The 12,552-nt window shown below is 43.6% G+C and overlaps 1 long non-coding RNA gene across 1 annotated transcript; it reads right to left on the reverse strand.

Annotated features, from left to right (window-relative positions):
- Positions 1-5,774: 5,774 nt before the first annotated feature.
- Positions 5,775-9,186, reverse strand: LOC133474531 (uncharacterized). Its single transcript, XR_009787533.1, has 3 exons — positions 7,824-9,186; positions 7,637-7,760; positions 5,775-7,520 (listed from the first exon to the last, which is right to left on the reverse strand). It is a non-coding gene; the product is annotated as an uncharacterized LOC133474531 (long non-coding RNA).
- Positions 9,187-12,552: the final 3,366 nt, after the last annotated feature.

Below are 12,552 nucleotides of genomic sequence, written 5' to 3' on the forward strand. Positions count from 1 at the left end.
CAGCCCCCGAACCATCGGTTTGATACCTGTGGCATAGGTACTCACGCTGAATTGCTAGCTACTGCCACAACCACAGCAAGTAGCACTTGTTCACTAAAGTCAATGCTGTATGTACGCATAAGCACGAGGACGGACTGATAAATAGACACTATTATCCCTAACAACACTCAGCCACTGAAATGCAGCTGCAACTTCTGCAAACCAATTTTTTTTCAATCCAGTCAAGTGGCGGCGTATCTGAAGCTCACTCGAACCTGAAATTTTGGTGCTCAAAATAAGGCAAAAAAAAAAAGAGAGAGACCAAGCGTCGGCTCGCAACTCAAAAGACTCGTAAGTTAAGACACTCATTAGTCAAGGTACCTCTGTAAACTGAAATAATGAGTGCTGAAAGCAGTCATAGTGGATGAGTATTTAATTGTTTTTAGTAGATAGATAGTGGATGAAGATAGATGAAAAAAATTGATTAGTTGTAGTAATGAAATAGTCATTTTCAAACCAATAAAATTAAATGAGATAATATCCCACAGTATGCTTGATGTTCTCTTTCAAATTTCGACCATGCATGTTTTTTTGGATGTGGGAGGAAACCGGAGTGCCCGGAGAAAACCCACACAGGCACAGGGAGAACATGCAAACTCCACACAGGCGGGGCCGGGGATTGAACCCCAGTCCTCAGAACTGTGAGGCAGATGCTCTAACCAGTCGCCCACCATGCCTAATCAAGTGATCAGTATAGTAAAAAAGTTACCTTTTCATGGTAACTGTGGCAACGGCGTCACTAGGTTTTATTTAAGGGGTGTGAGGCCCCAAGAGAGGCACGGTATGTGAGCGAATGAAGCGCACAAACACAAAATTTCGCAAATTGTTTTTGCAATTTTTGTTTTTTTTAAATTTTTGGAGAAATTTAATAAAGATACAACATCGGTAAAACAGCTAGCCTAACTGTGCAACAGTACGTATGTACAGAAACCCAGTGTTGAGCAAGTTGCATAGGTTTAGAAATGTATAAGCAACCTAAGACTGTGAGGACTTGATACAGATTCACAACTGAAAAGCTATTTGATGTTGAAAACAGTGTTGCCACTGCCCAACACTGCCAACCAGCTAGTGTGTTCACTTCTACCAGTGGGAGTGGGAGTGAGTGTCATGAAATATGGGTTGAAAAAATAATAAGGCTGTTGTCTCCTATTTAACATAATTTAAATAATAATAATAATAATAAATAAATAGCCTTTTCCATTTCTGCACTGCAGAAATTATTCAGTTTTAAAAGGTGATCACGAACTGGGGTTCAAATCCCGGCCTCGGCTGTTTCGAGTTTGCATGTTCTCCCCGTCCCTGCGTGGGTTTTCTCTGGGCACCCCGATTTCCTCCCACATCCCAAAAACATGCATGGTAGGTTGATAGAAGATTCCAAATTGCCCGTAGATGTGAATGTGAGTATGAATGGTTGTTTGTTTATATGTGCCCTGCGATTGGCTAGCGACCAATTCAGGGTGTACAACACCTCTCGCCCGAAGATGGCTGGGATAGACTCCAGCACGCACGCGACCCTTATGAGGTTAAAGTGGTATGGAAAATGGATGGATGGAAGGTGATCACGATTCACCTCACATGAGCATATCTTTCCAGTGGAAAATGCAAATGACGCAGACCACCATCTTTCCCACTGCATGACTGTTTATTTGGAAGGCTTAGGGTTGTGACTCTCATCCAAAAGGTTTTAAAATGGAAGTGACAGTTTGTTAAGTTTTGGTTTTTTTTAGATTTATTGATGGAACTGGAAAATAAATTCAACATCTAAAATTCTCATGTAATCCAGTCTGCGCAGATCAGCATGACTCAATATTGCGTGCTGTCTTCATGTCACTGTGGCCCTGATGTCTATGACCGTATTTAAATTTGCCAAGTCTACTACAGTTACAGTTATAAAAGGGCCCTGTCCTGGACTTACTTCAACTTTAGAAGAAACTTACTTGCTGCCGTGAAAATTTTATATGTAAACTGGAGAAGTGTTTTTTTTAAAAATGTTTTAATAATGAAATGGTCTCATTTCAGGTGGCACGGTACACGAAGAGTTAGCACTTCTGCCTCACAGTTCTGAGGACCTCGGTTCAAATCCCGGAGATTGCATGTTCTCCCCGTGCCTGCGTGGGTTTTCTCCGGGCACTCTGGTTTCCTCCCACATCCCAAAAACATGCGTGGTTGGTTGGTTGAAGACTCTAAATTGCGCGAATGGTTGTTTGTTTATATGTGCCCTGCAATTGGCTGGTGACCAATTCGGGGTGTACCCCGCCTCTCGACCGAAGATGACTGGGATAGGCTCCAGCACATCTGCGACCCTTGTGAGGATGAAGTGGTACAGACAATGGATTGATGGTCTCATTTCAAAAGATATAGGTATCATCAGCATAACAATGGTATCATATTTCCTCAAAGCAGTTGAACAACTGAATGCAGCCCTATGGGGGGTACAAGTCAGTGCAAACTGTAGGCCGGTCCCAAGCCCGGATAAATGCAGAGGGTTGCGTCAGGAAGGGCATCCGGCTTAAAACTTTGCCAAACAAATATGAGCGTTCATCCAAAGAATTCCATACCGGATCGGTCGTGGCCCGGGTTAACAATGTCCGCCACCGGCGCCGTCAACCTGCAGGGCGCCGTTGGAAATCCAGCTACTGTGGGTCGAAGTCAAAGAAGAAGAGGTGGAAAGCGGGTTCTTCGGCAGAAAGAGAAGAGGAAAGCACAGAGCCTAGAACTGAATGTGGGGACTTTGAATGTTGGGACTATGACAGGAAAATCTCGGGAGTTGGTTGACATGATGATTAGGAGAAAGGTTGATATATTGTGTGTCCAGGAGACCAGGTGGAAAGTCAGTAAGGCTAGAAGTTTAGGGGCAGGGTTTAAATTATTTTACCATGGTGTTGATGGTAAGAGAAATGGAGTCGGGGTTATTTTAAAAGAAGAATTGGCTAAGAAAGTCTTGGAGATGAAAAGAGTATCAGATCGAGTGATGAGGCTGAAACTTGAAATTGAGGGTGTTGTGTGTAATGTGATTAGTGGCTATGCCCCACAGGTAGGATGTGACCTAGAGATGAAAGAGAAATTCTGGAAGGAGCTAGACGAAGTAGATCTGAGCATCCCAGACAGAGAGAGAGTCGTAATTGGTGCAGATTGTAATGGACATGTTGGTGAAGGTAATAGGGGTGATGAAGAAGTGATGGGTAAATACGGCATCCAGGAAAGGAACTTGGAGGGACAGATGGTGGTAGACTTTGCAACAAGGATGCAAATGGCTGTAGTGAACACTTTTTTCCAGAAGAGGCACGAACATAGGGAGACCTACAAGAGCGGCGGTAGAAGCACGCAGGTGGATTACATCTTGTGCAGATGATGTAATCTGAAGGAGGTTATCGATTGTAAGGTTGTGGTAGGGGAGAGTGTGGCTAGACAGCATAGGATGGTGGTGTGTAAGATGACTCTGGTGGTGTGGAGGAAGATTAGGATGACAAAGGCAGAGAAGATCAGCCCTGAGCCCCTTCCTTTTTGCAGTGGTGATGGATAGGATGACAGATGAGGTTAGACTGGAATCCCCGTGGACCATGATGTTTGCAGATGACATCGTGATCTGCAGTGAAAGCAGGGAGCAGCTGGAGGAACAGTTAGAAAGATGGAGGCATGCACTGGAAAGCAGAGGAAGGAAGATTGGCCGAAGTAAGACAATATGTGTGCATGAATGAGAGGGGTGGTGGGGGAAGAGTGAGGCTACAGGGAGAAGAGATAGCAAGGGTGGAGGACTTTAAAAACTTGGGGTCAACTGTCCAGAGCAATGGGGAGTGTGGTCAGGAAGTGAAGAAACGGGTCCAAGCAGGTTGGAACGGGTGGAGGAAGGTGTCAGGTGGGTTATGTGACAGAAGAGTCTCTGCTAGGATGAAGGGCAAAGTTTATAAAACAGTGGTGAAGCCAGCCATGATGTACGGATTATAGACAGTGGCACTGAAGAGACAACAGGAAGCAGAGCTGGAGGTGGCAGAAATGAAGATGTTGAGGTTCGCTCTCGGAGTGGCCAGGTTAGATAAAAGTAGAAATGAGATCATCAGAGGGACAGCCAAGGTTCGATGTTTTGGACATGTCCAGAGGAGAAATAGTGAGTATATTTGTAGAAGGAAGATGAGGATGGAGCTGCCAGGCAAGAGAGCTAGAGGAAGACCAAAGAGAAGGTTGATGGATGTCGTGAGGGAAGAGATGATGGCAGTTGGTGTTCGAGAGGAGGATGCAGGAGATAGGCTTACATGGAAAAAGATGACGCGCTGTGGCGACCCCTAACGGGACAAGCCGAAAGGAAAAGAAGAAGTTGAACAACTGACCATGAGTGAGCATGTATAAAGTAAACAGTATTGGACCAAGGACAGAGCCCTGAGGGACACCACCGTGGAGTGGAGCTAGGGATGAGTCCTGATTGTTTACTCGGACACTGAAAAATCTATATGTTGATAAGAGTGAAACCAGTTCAACGCTTTACCTTATATACCCACCCAATTGTGCAGACAATAAAGAAGGATGGAATGATCAATGGTATCAAATGGAGCAGTAAGTTCGAATACAATAAGAATGACATGTTCACTTTTGTCTGCGTGCATCAGGATATCATTTGTTATTCTTAAAAGTGCTGTCTCAGTACTGTTTCTGACCAAAACTGGATTCAAATTTCATCCATCCATCGATTTTCCAAGCCGCTTATCCTCACAAGGGTGTCAAAGATATTTTGATCCTCAGCTAGGGTCACTAGTTGGTCTGCTATTGTTTTTTTCAAGTACCTTTGATAGAAACGGAAGTCTAGAAATAGCTCAATAATTCTCCAACTGTGTTGTGTTGAGGGAGGGGTTTTTAAGTAGAGGGTGGAGACTGCCGTTTAAAAAAAAAATCAGGTCCAGTGCCAGAAGAGAGAGAATAATTAATAATAGAGAGCAGGGTGAGACCTAATTCAGGTAAAAGAGATTTTAAAAATTTACTTGGGAGGAGGTCACGTGAACTGGAGGAGGGGCGCATTTGGGCTACTATGTACAGAAGGGTAATTTGAGAAAATTCTGTCAGCAGGGCAGAATGGCTGGAGGAACAGGGGGTGATGCAGTGGTGATGAGCTATGATCTGAGCAACTCGATTTTGCCAACAAAGAAAGATAGGAAGCTATCACAATTAGTACAAGGTGAAGCAGGAATTGCTGGAGGAGGGGGATTTACAAACTGATTGATGGTGTTAAAAAGGAACCTTGGATTATTTCTGTTAATATTGATTACTGTAATTCAGAAAAGTAAATTGTTCATGCATCCTTAATAGATTGAGTTTAAGCCGTCAATGTTTCATATGCGGCGGCACGGTGGCCGACTGGTTAGAGCGTCAGCCTCACAGTTCTGAGGACTGGGGTTCAATCCCCGGCCCCGCCTGTGTGGAGTTTGCATGTTCTCCCCGTGCCTGCATGGATTTTCTCCGGGCACTCCGGTTTCCTCCCACATCCCAAAAACATGCATTAATTGGAGACTCTTAATTTCCCTTAGGTGTGGGTGTGAGTGCGAATGGTTGTTTGTTTGTATGTGCCCTGCGATTGGCTGGCAACCTGTTCAGGGTGTACCCCCCCTACTGCCCGATGATAGCTGGGATGGGCTCCAGCACGCCTGCGACCCTAGTGAGGAGAAGCGGCTCAAAAAATGGATGGATGGATGTTTCATATGCAAGTAATTGGACTCAAGACTGTTTTTTCCATTGGCGTTCTGGCCTCCTTTATTTACTTCTTTGTTTTCTAATATTTTAATTAAACGAAGGGGTTATATTATTAACTGTGACAGATCTGGAAACAAGAGGAGCAGAACACTCAAGGGCTGAAGTATATATCTCGTTTAACCAATTAACAAAATAATAGATGTTTGTAAAATCCAGAGGGGGGTTTAGCAAATTGGGGAGCTAATTTAAAACAGGGAAGCTGAATGTTCATTAAAGATGTGGGAATGGATTTCATATTTCTGGATTGTTTGAGGACTATACAGATGTACACCGAAATTAATGCATTTATGGCCAGAGGCAAAATCAATCATGCTTAAAGAGTTAGGTATGTTTAAGGTCAGAGCTAAATCAAGGGTATGTCTGTGGATATAAGTAGGACCAAAACGTGGTGCACTAGGTTAAAGGAATTGCAGATATTTAAAAATTCCCAGGCAAATGAGTTTGTTGGATTATCAATATAGAAATTAAAGTCACCTATAATAATGGCCCTGTCCAAATTTACCACAAGAGATGAAAGCAGATCAGAGATTTCATCAAGAAAACCTGTAACTGAATTAGGTGGATGATATACAGTATGGTAACAAAGCGGACTCGATTGCCACACACTATTTTAAATAGACTTTCGAAACTGTTGAAGGAGCCAAGACTAAGCTGAGCACAAGTAAAGTTTTTCTGAAAAACAATGCCGCCCCCACAGGCTGTTAGTCTAGGGGGGTTTAGGGCGCTGTCGGGAGGGCAGAGCTCCACTAAGGGGGCACCTTCCTCAGGTTTGAGCCATGGCTCAGCGAGAAAAAGGAAATCACAATGATGTGTTGTGATTAAGTCGTTGAGAATCTTGTTGGATATTGATTGGGTATTTACAAGAGCAATGACTACAGTATTGGGTGGCCAAATAGAATTTTGATAGATGCAGCCAACAGTAATTCAATTACCGAGCCTAGCAGGTGACAACACAGAATGCTTAAAGAGTTTAAACACACAGCACCAGGGGGAGCACACTTGTCTGCCTGATGGGACGTGTTCCAGCAGCCGCAGGCAATGCGTGGTGCACAGCGGCGAGAAACCCTTCGGATGGTAGGCCTTTAGGTGACACTGAAGACAGGTGGGAAGGAGTTCTTTTCGGTGATGTGCAGACAGGCACGGTGGACATTTGGGTGTGCAGCGTGTGCCGGTCTGGTCATAGGAGGGGTTGGAGGAGCGGAGGCGATGAAAGTGGAGGCCGGGAATCATTATCCAGAGGAGGTAAGTTCAGAAGGCTGAGGACATTGAATTTATTGTCCAACTTGATGCCACGGTCCGGAAAGGTGTGTGCAGAGCGCTTTCCTCTTGCACCATGGGCACCGACCAGGGTCCAGGGTTCCTGGTTACTGGGTGTAGAGCTGACTGGAGCTTTGGGTCTAGCTCCAAGCTGTACCCAGGACTCATCAGCTATGGCAACCGGGGGAGGGCCCACATCAGCATGGCAGGGAGCAGGTTCATTGGGCTCTCTATCACAGAGCTGGTCCTAAGAGGATGGTATCCATGAACCTCTCAGCATTTGGATCTGGTACAGTGTGGAGATTCGGCCTTCCAACGTAGTAATCTTGGCATTGAGACAGGAGCAGTTGTCATAGTCCGGTGGGGAGGTGAGTGGAGCCATTGATTGCATATTGTTGGAGGAATAAGACCAGCAAACTTGCTTCTGTAAAACTTGAAGCTGCTGGGAGAGCTCGGCAAGTGAGGGGCAATCTTCTTAAGCCAGGTAGCTGAGGAGAGAAAAACATCTGTGGCGATTAACACACTCTTTGTTGTAGGAGGAAGCTGGAAGAGTAGTACGTTGGCGGTGAAGCTAAGGGCCAGAGGGATGAAAAGAAACTTATACCAGAGGACTCTGCAAAATGATTCCACGGCGCAGAGTTGAAAGTGTGAGATGTCTGCTCTGTGGTGGTGAGTAGAGGCAGATCGCTTGACTGGCAGGCTAGCTAGCCAACACCAGCTGACAGGAGCTGAAAGGAATGGTTAGCAGCGGTAGCACAGGTACAGTAGGATGGACTTGGAACAGGACTTACCGACCCGGCCCAGAAACTGGGCTAGCTGCGGTGTAGAGATATCGGTAAGTTGAAAGTCTTGTTATGATCCAGAGACTGGAGAGAATGTTGACATGCCGTCAGATCATTGTTTGCATCCGAGTTTGGCACGCTGCTTGCTTCCCTGATAGGTGTACAGACAAGCTTCAAGTTCTAAAATAATCGAAGCATCCATATGAAGCGTCCATATGCTAAATAACTTAGCGACTCTGAACGAGAGAGCTAAGTGAAGATGTTTTCGTGCGCAAAAACCATGTAGATTTTGCGCTGGCGTCAATCTGCTTTGTGTAGCATCCACTGCGAAGCTGCAGATGACTTCTCTTGCGTCACCAGCTCTGATGTGAGGTTCTGGAATTTTGACAAATCATTTTGCTGAAGTTTTGAGGCGAGATGTTGCAATTTTTGTTTGAAAGCATTAACTTAGTTGATCATATTGATCATGGTTTTTCACTCATGTCTGTAGAGTGTAGACAGTCTCCTTCCTAAATTGCTGGTTGGGACAATCCTGACAATGGCTGGATTGATGACATGGCTGAAAATCCTCAGCCCTGGTTTCACTGTGCTGTGTGACTACTTCTTGATAGCCGGAGAACTTTGATTAAAGATTGTAGTTCTGTTTGGTTTTTAGAGTTTCAGAACAATGAGTCAGCTGCTTCTACGAATTCCACTTTTACTATCTCACCCTCTTGGAAGGATTTCTTCTTTTTAACGATGAAGTGACTCACGATGCGTCGGTGGCTGAGTTTGATTTTGATGTTAGCTGTGAGAAATTGACTGCTGTCCCGACAAGTGGGATTTACTTTCTTCACCATTCTCCTTCTCAGCTTGTTTCTTCAGTGGGAAGTCAGTGTTGTAGGTTTTATGAACAGCTCGAAAAATCCACTCCACAGTTGCCTTCTTTGTTGCAGTGATGGGACACAGTCAAATAAGGTAAACACACTTTAAAAAAGGCCATTGTGAAAACAAGTTTTTGAATTCTAACTTGGTCCCCCACTCATTTTATACCCTTTCTTAAGTTTAGACTACACGAAATAAAATTGGAGGCTAAAAAGAGTTTTGTCGCATGTGCAGTGACCCATGCGTCAGAAAAGGTCAGATGTCTGCCTGTCTGCCTTGTAAGTCAATCAAAAGGGAACTTTTTAATGCCTTGGGATCAATCCACACTCCCTTTGCAATCCACCACTCCATCGTGATCGACCTATTGGGCACCCCTGCTGTAGCCTATGTGGAAATCCACGGACATAGATCTATGGAGACTGAGGTGAGGAGAGTCGGAAGTGATGCTGGAATGTGCCACCCCACTGGGGCCCTATCTGTTGCCCTGAGGTGGAGCTATGCAGCGCATGTCCAACTTTTAGGAGTCAGGGAGGAAAGATACTGTATTGGTGCCTCAGAGCAGATGTGACATCACTAAAACAGACAACAGAGATGAATGAAATAACTGTACTCGTCATTACCTATATACTATTTATCCTGCTCATCCAAAAATAGAGATACATGTGTTTAAAAATATATATATTTTACTATTAATATGTTTTTTGTCTTCAAGGAAAGTAATATGGTGACAATCATGCATGCTGTAGCGTCCTCTATTGACTAGCCGCCACTGTTCACTTTGCTGCATAAGTCTGATTTCTTTCTTTCGAAAAGAACAACTTGTCTCCTTAGTGTGGCAGACAGCCTCATGCCAAGGAGTAAATACAGTGCAGGAGACCCACATTTTCTATTGATGTTGTTCGTGAGAGTGTCTCTTTCTGACTGATAAAAATAAATAAATCAGTTGAGTTCTCCAAATTCTCTGTCACATTAATGCTGGAAAAAGTTTGAAAATGATTTATCTTGGTCAAATTCTTCTACAACACAAAAACCTGGCATTTGAACAGGGGTGTATATACTTTTTATATCCACTGCAGCCATGTTCCTGTTTTTGTAATCTGTCTGGTGAGCCGACAGTATTGTGCTGTTTAACAAGTAGAAACAATATGGTATAAGACCATCTCTTGTAGCTGAATTTGCCTTAATTTGTTATTTCACAAAGATTTTATTTTATAAAGATTTTATTTATTATTTTTTCGATTAAGTTATATTGTTCAGCAATATCTGCATTTGCACATTCATATTTTATTTAGTTATTTTTATTTTATTTGACATTCATGCTCTGATTTAAAAAAGATATCAGAAGACCCACTAGTTACTCAGTACTTGTACTAGTTTTTTCACGGGGTACCAGTGCTCTTACTTGAGTTCAATATTTGGCTACTGTACTCACCTCTGGTCAAAATATACTAGATCAGGAAGGCCCAGAACCTCAGATGACTGTAGCAACATTGGAGCAAGACTGGTGTAATGTGTGGTGGTACCATCCTTACAGACTGAGTCAAATCTGGCCCCATCATTCAACATAATTTTTGCCAGTAACCACATCTGCCAGTTCTAACCTTCCAGGTCAGTTCAGCCTGTCATTATGTGTTAAACAGCTGTCCCCACTCACTTCCCGCCATTAATCATGCACCCAATCATCAGCTGCTACCACACCTGCTTCTCCATCTCGCTCCCCCTAATTAAACACTCTTCATTCGAAGCTGCTCTCAAATTGTAGCTGTTTGGAAAATGCAATTGTATGCTTCTGCACAAACGTCTATTCGCACAGTTTTCTTTGTAAATCCATCCATCCATTTTTTGAGCCACTTCTCCTCACTAGGGTCGCAGGCGTGCTGGAGCCTATCCCAGCTATCATCGGGCAGGAGGCAGGGTACACCCTGAACTGGTTGCCAGCCAATCGCAGGGCACATAGAAACAAACAACCATTCGCACTCAGATTCACACCTACGGGCAATTTAACCTACCATGCATGTTTTTGGGGATGTGGGAGGAAACCGGAGTGCCCGGAGAAAACCCACGCAGGCACGGAGCGAACATACAAACTCCACACAGGCGGGGACGGGGATTGAACCCCAGTCCTCAGAACTGTGAGGCAGATGCTCTAACCAGTCGGTCACCGTGCCGCCTTCTTTGTAAATGTTATTCAAAATGAATAAATCCTTCAGTGAATATACGATCAAAAGAGCACGGTCCATTCTCCATTCTCTTTGTTTCACTTCTAAAATGGCAGCGTTTGGGAAGCCTGCATGTACATCGAGTGGCCTGTGTCATTTTCCTGTTAGCCAACAAAACTATACATGCATTCCATTGAGGTCCATAGAAACCATTCACCCAACTTGTAAGCTGCTAAACTCCTGAGACGGTTGTTTGGAGTTGGTCCACTAGTTTGAGAGCGAGAGTTTGTTTTGCTTGTCACTGAGTCACGTGACTGAATCATTTCCGCTGATTCGGCGAATGAGGACTTTCATGCGCTTCCTCCTTTCTCTCTTCCTCCTCTGCAGTCCTTGCACCCATTCGGTTGTTTTCTTTCGAGACAGAATGAATGCTCGATAATGTAAAATTGCACATTGTTAAAGCAACGGTCCCGATTATATTGAAGGTGATACATATCGCCCACACTTAGCTGTGTCCCATGTGAGTATCTGGAGTTCAATTCAGAATACCCTAGGGAGGATAAGCTGTAAGGAAGATGAATAAATTAATAAATTAATAATTAAACTCAAAACTGAGTAACATAACACTGACTTAAAATGACTTTGCTTTTTTTCCTTTCTTTTTCTCTGCTAAATCCAATAACTTTAACCAACACATTGCCCTCGTTGAGTTTCTAGCTGCAATAAAAAATGGATGACTAAAAATTTTCTCCATCTGAATGCTGACCAAAAAAAAAAAAATCTTCTAATTGGTCCAGAAATCTTTTTAACTGCTGCTACTCAGTTTATTGGCCCACTTCACCAAAATATTAAATCCTCTGCTAAAAATCTTGGTATTATCTTCTACCATTACATGACATTTGATCATCATGTTACCAAAATTGTCCTGCTTTCTTCAGTTAAGAAATATTGTTAGAATAAGACGTATTTTACCCTCGTCAGCTCTTGAGCAATTACACCACACATTTAGATTTTTTGCGGTTGTATTACTATAACTCCATCTTCACCTACCTCAGTCAGTCTTAGCTCAAACGATTACAGTTAATCCAAAATTCAGCAGCCAGGCTTTTAACAAGAACCAGGCGTAGGTCACACATTTCCCCTGTCCTTCAATCCCTCTATTGCTCCCATTAAAATTCTGAATCAATTCTTTTGATTACTTATAAGGCACTTCATGACCTTGCCCCTTCCTACATCTCTGAGCTACTTGCCCCTCATTCCACCACACGTTCTCTCTGCTCCATCAATCTTGGCCTCATAGCCATCCCACACCCAAACCGTAAACTAAAAGGTGACCGTGCATTTACATTTTTAGCCCTAACTCTGTGGAATCAACTTCTACAATCAGTTAGATATGTCGAATCCGTGGACTGTATAAAAAACAAAACATCTAAAAGCTCATTTATAGCACGAAAGAAAAGTACCCCAACATGACAAAATGTGCTACCGACTTGACTGCATTATTTGGCTCCACTTATTTATGTGGGTCAGCCTTTTCCCATATGTAGATCATTAATTAACCAAGTACTGATCCACCATGACTGATGATCATTTGGAAGTGTGCTTGAGGCTGGCTATCACAAATCTGAGGACCATGCAGCCCACTAACCCAAGAACCCTTGAGAAGAGATGCTCACACACTCAACTCTACTTTCCCTGCTGGACGGTCGGTCGTG

The sequence above is a fragment of the Phyllopteryx taeniolatus genome, chromosome 2 (assembly GCF_024500385.1).
Source record: "Phyllopteryx taeniolatus isolate TA_2022b chromosome 2, UOR_Ptae_1.2, whole genome shotgun sequence".
NCBI lineage: Eukaryota > Metazoa > Chordata > Actinopteri > Syngnathiformes > Syngnathidae > Phyllopteryx > Phyllopteryx taeniolatus.